This window comes from Mustelus asterias, chromosome 7 (assembly GCF_964213995.1).
Source record: "Mustelus asterias chromosome 7, sMusAst1.hap1.1, whole genome shotgun sequence".
NCBI lineage: Eukaryota > Metazoa > Chordata > Chondrichthyes > Carcharhiniformes > Triakidae > Mustelus > Mustelus asterias.
Genome location: NC_135807.1, coordinates 20,030,805 through 20,042,418, shown reverse-complemented (window position 1 = coordinate 20,042,418; position 11,614 = coordinate 20,030,805).

Here is an 11,614-nt window from a genome sequence, read left to right as displayed (position 1 = left end):
AGTGTTCTCAGCCCAACCATCTTCAGTTACTTCATCAATGGCCTTCCCTCCACCAGGAGGTCAGAAATGAGGACGGTTGATGATGACTGCACAATGCTCAACACCATTTGCAACTCGTCAGACTCTGAAGCAGTCTGTGCTCATACGCAGCAAGACCTGAACTATATCCAGGCTTGAACTGATAAATGGCAAGTAACATACACGCCAATGGTGCCAGGCAATGACTATCTCCAACAAGTGAGAATCTAACCATTGTCTCTTGACATTCAATGGCATTACCATCACCAAAACTCCCATTATCAACATCCTGGGAATTACCATTGACCAGAAACTGAACCAGTTATATAAATACTGCGGCTACAAGAGCAGGTCAGAGGGAATCTGTGGGAGTAACTCACCTCCTGACTCCCCTAAGTCTGTCAAGTCTCACAAATACTCTCCATTTGTCTGGATGAGTGCAGCCCCAAAAACCCTCAAGAAACTTGACACTGTCCAGGACAAAGCAGCCTGCTTGATTGACACTTCATCCACCACCTTCAGCATTCAATCCCACCACCACTGATACACAGTGGCAGCAGAGTGTGCCGTCTACAGGATACACTGCAGCAACTCACCAAGGCAGCACCTTCCAAAGCCACAACCTCTATCACTCAGAAGGCATGGGAACGCCACCACCTGCAAGTTCCCCTCCAAGCCACTCCCACCCTGACTTGGAAATATAACCTGGTGTTGTGAGACTTCTTACTTGGAAATATATCACCATTCCTTTACCATCGCTGGGTCAAAATCCTGAAACTCCCTCCCTAACTGTGGGTGTACCTACATCCAGGGACTTCACGGTTCAAGAAGGCAGCTCACCACCACTTACTGAAGGTCAACTACGGATGGGCAATAAATGCTGGCCTAGCCAGTGACGCCCACACCCCATGAAATAATCAAAAAAGAGAATAGACTGACAGCAATGTTTGCAACAGCATTAATAATGTTTTGTTTGGTGATACAGCCTGTGGATACCTGAGTGCTTTTGTACATTTTTCTGTCTATATTTACATCTGGCCGTCTGTAGCTGTGTATATATCATATTTAAAGTTTATTTATTAGTGTCACAAGTAGGCTTACATTAACCCTGCAATGAAGTTACTGTGAAAATCCCCGAGTCACCACACTCCGGCACCTGTTCGGGTACACTGAGGGAGAATTTAGCATGGCAGATGCACCTAACCAGCCAGGCTTTCAGACTGTGGGAGAAAAATTGGAGCACCCGGAGGCAACCCACGCAGACACGGGGAGAACGTGTAGACTCCGCACGGACAGTGACCCAAGCGGGGAATCGAACCCGGGTCCCGGGCGCTGTGAGGTAGCAATGCTTGATTGGCACTGTGCCAGCGTAACGCTCATATATCCAGCAGTAACTTGCACCTGTGTTACACGTAAAAAAAATGCAAGATTAAAAACAATTTTAGATTGGATGGACATGGAAGGAGCAGTAGGGGATTTACGTGAGTTGGCGGCAGTAGCAATATCTGAGAGTGTGTGTATGTGGTTTGTACATTATTTGCTTAGCTATAATTCTATGCAAATGAATATTTCTCTGAAAATGAAAACACCCATGTGGTTTGAGCTGAAACACATCATTGTGCACAAGGAGCGTTTACTTGCTGTCATCTGAAAAGTGTTTCTTTGTCAAAACAACTCTAATCACAGTAAAACTTTGTTATGATACTGATGTTGGGGTGGCACGGTGGCACAGTGGTTAACACTGCTGCCTCACAGCTCCAGGGACCCGAGTTCGATTCCCGTCACAGTCTGTGCAGAGTCTGCACGTTCTCCCTGTGTCTGTGTGGGTTTTCATTTGGCTATAGATTCTTCTATCCCTGTATCCAAGTCATTAATATAGATTGTAAATAGCTGGGGCCCAAGGACCAAACCCTGTGGCACCCCACTAGTTATTTCTTGCTATCCCGACTCTCTGTCTTCTGTCCATCAGTCAGTTACCTATCCAAGATAATAAATTGCCCCTAATCCCATGTAATCTAACTTTGTGAATTAATCTTTTGTGCAGCACCGTATCAAACGCCTTCCGGAAGTCCAGATACACTACACCTACAGGATCCCCACTATCCACTTTGCTTGTTACATCCTTGAAGAACTCTAGCAAATTAGTCAAACATGATCTGCTCTTCATAAAACCACGCTGACTCCGATGGATAGCATTTTGCCTTTCCAAATGTCCTGATATGGCTTTCTTGATAATTGATTCGAACACTTTTCCAACAACAGATGTTAAACTAACTGCTCTATAATTTCCCACATTTTGCCTCCCTCCCTTTTTGAATAAGGGCGTTACATTACCATCTTTCCAATCCACCGGAACCTTTCCTGTATCCAGGGAATTTTGGAATATTATAACCAATGGATCTACTATCTCCGCCACCATTTCCTTCACCCTAGGATGTAGGCCATCAGTCCTGGGGGACTTATCTGCCCTCAATCCCAACAGTTTGCTGAATATCTTTTCCCTATCAATGTTGATTGTTCTAAGTTCTACCCTTTTTATTACCTCTGACTTGCCCGTTCCTATAGGAATGGTACCAATGTCCTCCACCGTGAAAATTGAGGCAAAGTATTGACTTAGCATCTCTGCCATTTCAGGGTTCCCCACTATTAACTCTCCGGTTTCATCTTCCAAGGGACCAACATTCACCCTAGCGACACTCTTCCCTTTTATATACCGATGGAAGATGTTGCTATCTTTCTTGATATTTTGCACTAGCCTTCTTTTGTAATTTACCTTAGTTGCTTTTATTACTTTTTTAGTATCTCTTTGTTTATGTTTGAAAGTTTCCCAATCTTCTAGCCTGCCACTGGCCTTTGCAATATGGTATGCCTTAGTTTTTGTCTTTATATTGTCCTTGACCTCCTTGTTTAGCCATGGATGTTTTTTTAACCCCTTACCATCTTTCTTCCTCAATGGGATATATTTTAGTTCTGAGGACTTAACAACTGCCACTGCTCATCCGCTTTTAGCCTTGCTGCCCACTCTACTCGGGCTAAATCTGTCCTCATGCCGATGTAATTTCCTTTCTTTAATTCCAGAACACTAGTGTGGGACTCCACTTTCTCACCCCCAAACTAAACTTTGAGTTCTATCATACTATGGTCACTACCCCCTTGAGGATCCTTAACTATGAGGTCATCAATTAATCCCTCCTCATTATGCAATACCAAATCCAGAATAGCCTGTTCCTTGGTTGGTTCCATAACATACTATTCCAAGAAACAATCTCTAATACATTCAATGAACTCTGCCTCCAGGTTACCCTTGCCAATTTGCTTCTTCCAATCTATGTGCATATTAAAATCACCCATGATTATTGCCGTACCTTTCTTGCAATCCCCCAGTATTTCTTGGTTTGTACTGTGGCCCACTGCTGAACTACTGCTTGGGGACCTATAGATTACTTCTACCAAGTACTTCTTTCCTTTGCTATTTCTTATTTCAACCCAGACTGATTCCACATCTTGAGCTCCCGTACTTGTATCATTTCTCATTACAGCACTGATCCCTTTCTTTACCAGCAAAGCTACACCACCTCCTTTTCCTTTCAATCTATCTTTCCAAAATGCTGAGTACCTTTAGATATTCATTTCCCAGACCTGGTCTCCTTGTAACCATGTCTCAGTAATCACCACCAAATCATACTCTTCTGTTTCTATTTGCACCGTGAACTCATTAATTTTGTTCCGAATGCTTCGTGCATTTAGATAAAAAGCTTTTAAATTTGTTCTACTGGTAAATTTCCCTCCTCTTTTGTAATTCCTTGGTGTATAAAGACATTCACCCATTCTGTCCCTCACTTTTATTGTCTGGTAACCATCCGCCACATCACTAACCTGCACTCTTACCTCCTCCATCAATTTGGATTTTCTAATTTCTCCAACAACTGAACCTTCCCCCCCCACTATTTAGTTTAAAGCCCTATCTACAGCTATAGTTAAGCTATTCACTAGGACTCTGGTCCCAGCACGATTCAGATGAAGACCGTCCCATCGGAACAAGTCCCTTCTTCCCCGGTAGTAGTGCCAATGTCCCATGAATTCAAGCCCATTTCTCCCACGCCAATCTTTAAGCCTCGCATTTACCTGCTTAATCTTATTGACCCTGCGCCAATTAGCTTGTGGCTCAGGAAGTAATCCAAAGATTATTACCTGGATTACATTCTCAGCACTCTTTGGGTAAAGAAGTTTCTCCTGAATTCCCTGTTAGATTTTTTCGTGACAATAAGACCATAAGAGACCATAAGATATAGGAACAGAATTAGGCCATTCGGCCCATTCAGTCTGCTCTGCCATTCAATTATGGCTGATAAATTTTTCAACTCCATTCTCCTGCCTTCTCCCTGGAACCTTTGATCCCTTTACTAATTAAGAACCTATCCAAAGCCCCCCCCAAAAGAATGCTGTTCTTCATATGATGACTTGTTCTCAAATGCTGCTGGCGTTGCACTGATGTGGGACAGAAATCATGCAGGAACCTTGAGAAAACTTTTCTTTCCTAAAGCCTTTATTTTGAGTTTAACACTTGGGCCTGCATGCACAGCCACAGAAGCTCTACTCTTTCACTGCATTCCTTTTGAAACATAGAAACATAGAAGATAGGAGCAGGAGGCCATTCAACCCTTCGGGCCTGCTCCACCATTCATCACGATCATGGCTGATTGTCCAACTCAATAGCCTAATCCTGCTTTCTCCCCATAACCTTTGATCCCATTCGCCCCAAGTGCTATATCTAGCCACCTCGTGAATACATTCAATGTTTTGGCATCAACTACTTCCTGTGGTAATGAATTCCACAGGCTCACCGCTCTTTGGGTGAAGAAATGTCTCCTCATCTCCGTTCTAAATGGTCTACCCCGAATCCTCACACTGCGACCCCTGGTTCTGAATATCCCCACCATTGGGAACATCCTCCTTGCATCTACCCTGTCTAGTCCTGTCAGAAATTTATAAACCTCTATGGGATCCCCCCGCATTCATCTGAACTCCAGCAAAAACAATCCTAACCTCGTCAATCTCTCCTCATACATCAGTCCCGCCAACCCCAGAATTAGCCTGCTAAACCTTCACCGCATTCCCTCGAGAACAAGAACATCCTTCCTCAGAAAAGGAGACCAAAAGTGCACACAATACTCCAGGTGTGGCCTCACCAAGGCCCTGTATAATTGCAACAACACATCCCTGCTCCTGTACTCGAAACCTCTCGCAATGAAGGCCAACATGCCATTTGCCTTCTTTATCGCCTGCTGCACCTGCATGCTTACCTTCAGCATTGTGTTGAATGTAACAGAGAACACAAGGAATAGAAGCAGGAGTGGGATACCAGGCCCTGCAAGCCTGCCCCACCATTCAATATGATCATGGCTGATCTGTGCTGGCCTCAACTCCTTTTCTGTGCCATTTCCCCATAGCCCTCTATTCCTCAAACTATCAAATATTTATCCACCTCCACTTTAAATACTTCTAATGATCCAGCCTCCACCACCCTTTGAGAATTCAAGAGATTCACCACCCTCTGCGAGAACAAGTTTCTACACACCTCAGTTTTAAATGACCAACCTTTTATCTTGTAGCTGTGTCCCCTCGTTCAGGACTCTTCCACTAGTGAAAACATCTCACCATCTACCTTCATTTTGGAAGAAATAATGTAGGGAGGAGTTATACCCTTCATAATCTGTTTGAACAGAGGGAAATATGATAGGATGAGGGATGAATTGGCTAAGGTAGACTGGGAGAGCAGGCTGGCAGGTAGGATAGCTGAGGAACAGTGGAGGATTTTTAAGGAGATCCTTTTCAGTTCTCAGCAAAAATATATTCCAGCAAAAAACAAGGATTGTAAGAAAAGGGAGAACCAGCCGTGGATAACGAAGGAAATAAAGGAGAGTATTAAAATAAAAACAGCTGCGTACAGAGTGGCCAAAAATAGTGGAGAAACAAGTGATTGGGAAAAATTTAAGAAACAACAAAGAGAGACTAAGAAAGCGATAAAGAAAGGAAGGATAGACTATGAAGCTAGGCTAGCAATTAATATAAAAAATGATAGTAAAAGTTTTTATAAATATATAAAAAGGAATAGAGTGGCTAGAGTGAATGTTGGACCCTTGGAGGACGAGAGGGGGGAGATAATAGTGGGAAATGAGGATATGGCTGAGTCTTTAAATAAGTTTTTTGTGTCGGTCTTCACGGTGGAGGACACAAATAGTTTGCCAAATATTAACGATAGAGGGTTGGCAGCAGGAGAAATACTTAATACAATTAATGTTACCAGAGAGGCAGTGCTGGGTAGACTAATGGGACTGAAGGTGGACAAGTCCCCGGGTCTGGATGGAATGCATCCCAGGGTATTGAAAGAAATGTCAGAGGTAATAGTGGATGCGTTAGTGATTATTTATCAAAACTCGTTGCATTCTGGGGTAGTGCCGGTTGATTGGAAAACGGCTAATGTTACGCCGCTGTTTAAAAAAGGAAGGAGACAAAAGGCGGGTAACTATAGGCCGGTCAGCTTAACGTCTGTAGTAGGGAAAATGCTGGAATCCATTATTAAAGAGGAGATAGCAGGGCATCTGGATAGAAATGGTTCGATCAATCAGACGCAGCATGGATTCATGAGGGGAAAGTCGTGCTTGACGAACATGTTGGATTTTTATGAAGATGTGACGAGGGCGGTTGATGGAGGAGAACCGGTGGATGCGGTGTTTTTGGATTTCCAAAAGGCGTTTGATAAGGTGCCCCATAAAAGGCTGCTGAAGAAGATTAGGGCACACGGAGTTGGGGGTAGTGTGTTAAAGTGGATTGGGGACTGGCTATCCGACAGGAAGCAAAGAGTCGGAATAAATGGGTGTTTTTCTGGTTGGAGGAAGGTAACTAGTGGCGTGCCGCAGGGATCGGTACTCGGGCCGCAACTGTTTACCATTTATATAGATGATCTGGAGGAGGGGACGGAGTGTAGGGTAACGAAGTTTGCAGACGACACAAAGATAAGTGGAAAAGTGAATCGTGTGGAGGACGGAGAAGATCTGCAGAGAGATTTGGACAGGCTGAGTGAGTGGGCGAGGATATGGCAAATGGAGTATAACGTTGAGAAATGCGAGGTTATACACTTTGGAGGAAATAATAACAAATGGGATTACTATCTCAATGGAAACAAATTAAAACATGCTACCGTGCAAAGGGACCTGGGGGTCCTTGTGCATGAGACGCAAAAGCCCAGTCTGCAGGTACAACAGGTGATCAAGAAGGCAAATGGGATGTTGGCCTATATTGCGAGGGGGATAGAATATAAAAGCAGGGATGTCTTGATGCACCTGTACAGGGCATTGGTGAGGCCGCAGCTGGAATACTGTGTGCAGTATTGGTCCCCTTATATGAGGAAGGATATATTGGCATTGGAGGGAGTGCAGAGAAGGTTCACCAGGTTGATACCGGAGATGAGGGGTTTGGATTATGAGGAGAGGCTGAGGAGATTGGGTTTGTACTCGTTGGAGTTTAGAAGGATGAGGGGGGATCTTATGGAGACTTATAAGATAATGCGGGGGCTGGATAGGGTGGAGGCGGAGAGATTCTTTCCACTTAGTAAGGAAGTTAAAACTAGAGGACACAGCCTCAAAATAAAGGGGGGTCGGTTTAAGACAGAGTTGAGGAGGAACTTCTTCTCCCAGAGGGTGGTGAATCTCTGGAATTCTCTGCCCACTGAGGTGGTGGAGGCTACCTCGCTGAATATGTTTAAAGCGCGGATGGATGGATTCCTGAGCGGTAAGGGAATTAAGGGTTATGGGGATCAGGCGGGTAAGTGGTACTGATCCACATCAGATCAGCCATGATCTTATTGAATGGCGGGGCAGGCTCGAGGGGCTAGATGGCCTACTCCTGCTCCTATTTCTTATGCTCTTATGTTCTATACAATAAATGGCAGAGTCATCAGGAGTATAGAAACATAGAGGGACCTAGGTGTGCAAGTCCACAAATCCTTGAAGGTGGCAACACAGGTGGAGAAGGTGGTGAAGAAGGCATATGGTATGCTTGCCTTTATAGGACGGGGTATAGAGTATAAAAGCTGGAGTCTGATGATGCAGCTGTATAGAACGCTGGTTAGGCCACATTTGGAGTACTGCGTCCAGTTCTGGTCGCCGCACTACCAGAAGGACGTGGAGGCGTTAGAGAGAGTGCAGAGAAGGTTTACCAGGATGTTGCCTGGTATGGAGGGTCTTAGCTATGAGGAGAGATTGGGTAAACTGGGGTTGTTCTCACTGGAAAGACGGAGAATGAGGGGAGATCTAATACAGGTGTACAAGATTATGAAGGGGATAGATAGGGTGAATGGTGGGAAGCTTTTTCCCAGATCAGAAGTGACGTTCACGAGGGGTCACGGGCTCAAGGTGAGAGGGGCGAAGTATAACTCAGATATTAGAGGGATGTTTTTTACACAGAGGGTGGTGGGGGCCTGGAATGCGCTGCTAAGTAGGGTGGTGGAGGCAGACACGCTGGCATCGTTTAAGACTTACCTGGATAGTCACATGAGCAGCCTGGGAATGGAGGGATACAAACGATTGGTCTAGTTGGACCAAGGAGCGGCACAGGCTTGGAGTGCCGAAGGGCCTGTTTCCTGTGCTGTACTGTTCTTTGTTCTTTGTTCTTATCTACCCTGACAAGCCCTCTCAGGATCTTGTATGTTTGAATGAGGTCACCCCTCACTCTTGTAAAACCCAAGGAATACAGACCCAGACTATTTAGTCTCTCTTGATAGGACAAACCTCTCATCCCAGGAATTAGCCTGGTGAATCTCCTTTGGACTGCTTCTAATGTTACTATATCCTTTTTAAGGTATGGGGGGCCACAACTGTAAGCAGTATTTCAGGTAAGGCCTCACCAACACCCCTGTACAATTGCAACATAACCTCCCTATTTTTAAACATCAAATCTTTTGCAACCCTTTTTGGGAGATGGACTCGGAGTTATATAATCCCTTTGATTGTCTCAATAGAGGAAGTTGAATGAAAATTTTAATGAAGGAAGTGAAACAACAACCTGATCTATCAGATACGAATACAAATTTCCAGTAGTGGCCTAGAGGGTGGAATTAAGTGAAAGGCCATTGCTGACTTTTGTTAAAGGCGTATTGGCACTGTGTAGCTAAATGGATACAAAATTGGCTTGATGACAGAAGCCAGAGGATGGTTGTAGAGGGTTGTTTTTCAAACTGGAGGCCTGTGACTAGCGGTGTGCCTCAGGGATCGGTGCTGGGTCCACTGTTATTTGTCATTTATATTAATAATTTGGATGAGAATATAAGAGGCATGGTTAGTAAGTTTGCAGATGTCACCAAGATTGGTGGCACAGTGGACATTGAAGAAGGTTATCTCGGATTGCAACGGGATCTTGATCAATTGGGTCAGTGGGCTGACGAATGGCAGATGGGGTTTAATTTAGATAAATGCCCCAAGGTGATGCATTTTGATAGATTGAACCATGGCAGGACATACTCAGTTAATGGTAGAGTGTTGGGGAGAGTTACAGACAAAGAGATCTCGGGGTACATGTTCATAGCTCCTTGAAAGTGGAGTCACAGGTGGACAGAGTGGTGAAGAAGGCATTCAGCATGCTTGGTTTCATTGGTCAGAACATTGAATACAAAAGTTGGGACATCTTGTTGAAATTGTACAAGACATTGTTAAGGCCAGACTTGGAATACTGTGTACAGTTCTTGTCACCCTATTATAGAAAGGATATTATTAAACTAGAAAGAATGCAGAAAAGATTTACTAGGATCCTACCGGTACCTGGTGGTTTGAGTTATAAGGAGAGTCTGGATAGGCTGGGACCTTTTTCTCTGGGGCATAGAAGGTTGAGGGGTGATCTTATAGAGGTCTATAAAATAATGAGGGGCATAGATCAGCTGGATAGTCAATTTATTTTCACAAAGGTAGAGGAGTCTAAAACTAGAGGGCATAGATTTAAGGTGAGAGGGGAGAGATACAAAAGGGTCCAGAGGGGCAATTTGTTCTCACAGAGGGTGGTGAGTGTCTGGAACAAGCTGCCAGAGGTAGTAGTAGAGGCGGGTACAATTTTGTCTTTTAAAAAGCATTTGGACAGTTACATGGCTAAGATGCGTATAGAGGGATATGGGTCAAATGCAGGCAATTGGGGCTAGCTTCGGGGTTTAAAAAAAAGGGCGGCATGGACAAGTTGGACCGAAGGGCCTGTTTCCATGCTGTAAACCTCTATGACTCTATGACTATGTTGAGGAGCATTCAGGTAGTCTACATTCCTGGAGATGTCAGGAGTATCCAGATTGGATATATCCCCATTGGTACTCAATGTTGGCACAATGTCAAGGCTAAACTTTGCCCATTATTGGAGTTGTATAGAACTTTACGAGGCTACAGCTAGAGTACTGCATGCAGTTCTGCTCGCCACATTATAGGAACGATGTGACTGCTCTGGAGGGGGTGTAGGTGAGATTCACCAGGATGCTGCCTGGGATGGAACATTTAACTTATGAAGAGAGGTTGTGTAGGCTTGGGTTGTTTTCGTTGGACTTTACCTGTTGGACTTTAACCTGGTGTTGTGAGACTTCTTACCTTGTTTTCGTTGGAGCAGAGAAAACTGAGGGGTGACCTGATCGAGGTGTACAAGATTATGACAGACATGGACAGAGTGGATAAGGAGCAGCTGTCTCCCTTGGTTGAAGGATCAGTTGCATGGGATCATAGGTTCAAGCTGAGGGGGAGGAGGTTTAGGGGGGATGTGAGGAAAATCCTTTGCACCCAGAGAGTGGTGACGATCTGAAATGTGCTGCCTGGGAGGGTGGTAAAGGTGGATTGTCTCACATCCTTTAAAAAGTACCTGGATGAGCACTTGGCACATCATAACACTCAGGGCTATGGGCCAAGTGCAGGCAGATGGGATTAACTTGGAGTTCAATTGTTTCTAATTTGTCTCGCTGGTCCAAAGGGCCTCTTCTGCGCTGTATGATTCTATAATTCTATGATTATAAACTTCAGTTTGACAGCGAACCCAACCATAGATGGAATGGCGTCATTGAATTAGAGGTCACAAGACTGGAGGGTCAGTTGCTTCCCAGGTGTCTATGATTCCTGCAGTGCTGGGACTGGAGGGGGGGGGGGAGGGTGAAGGGGAGATCATCACCCTGTTTCGGGAGATGATGACGTAGCTGAGGGACACCCAAGACAGGCACAACTTTTAGCCTCATCTAAATAACCTGTCGGCACCTCCACTGGATGGGGCTTCACTTGTCACTCACTCTTTCGCAGCAATGAATCAGCTGTGACAGGTGAGTGCTGCAGGGTAGGGGGGAGGAGGCACAGGCAGAGTGGCTGGGAGTGACTGTCAGGTGGGTTTAGGAATCAGATCAAAAACACCTCCAACTGTGCAGCATTCCCCCAGTACTGCAATGGAGTGTCAGCAATCCCCAGTACTGTAATGGAGTGTCAGCACTCCCCCAGTACTGTAGTGGAGTGTCAGCACTCTCCCAGTACTGCAATGGAGTGTCAGCACTCTCCCAGTACTGCAATGGGGTGATAGCGCTCCGCCAGTACTG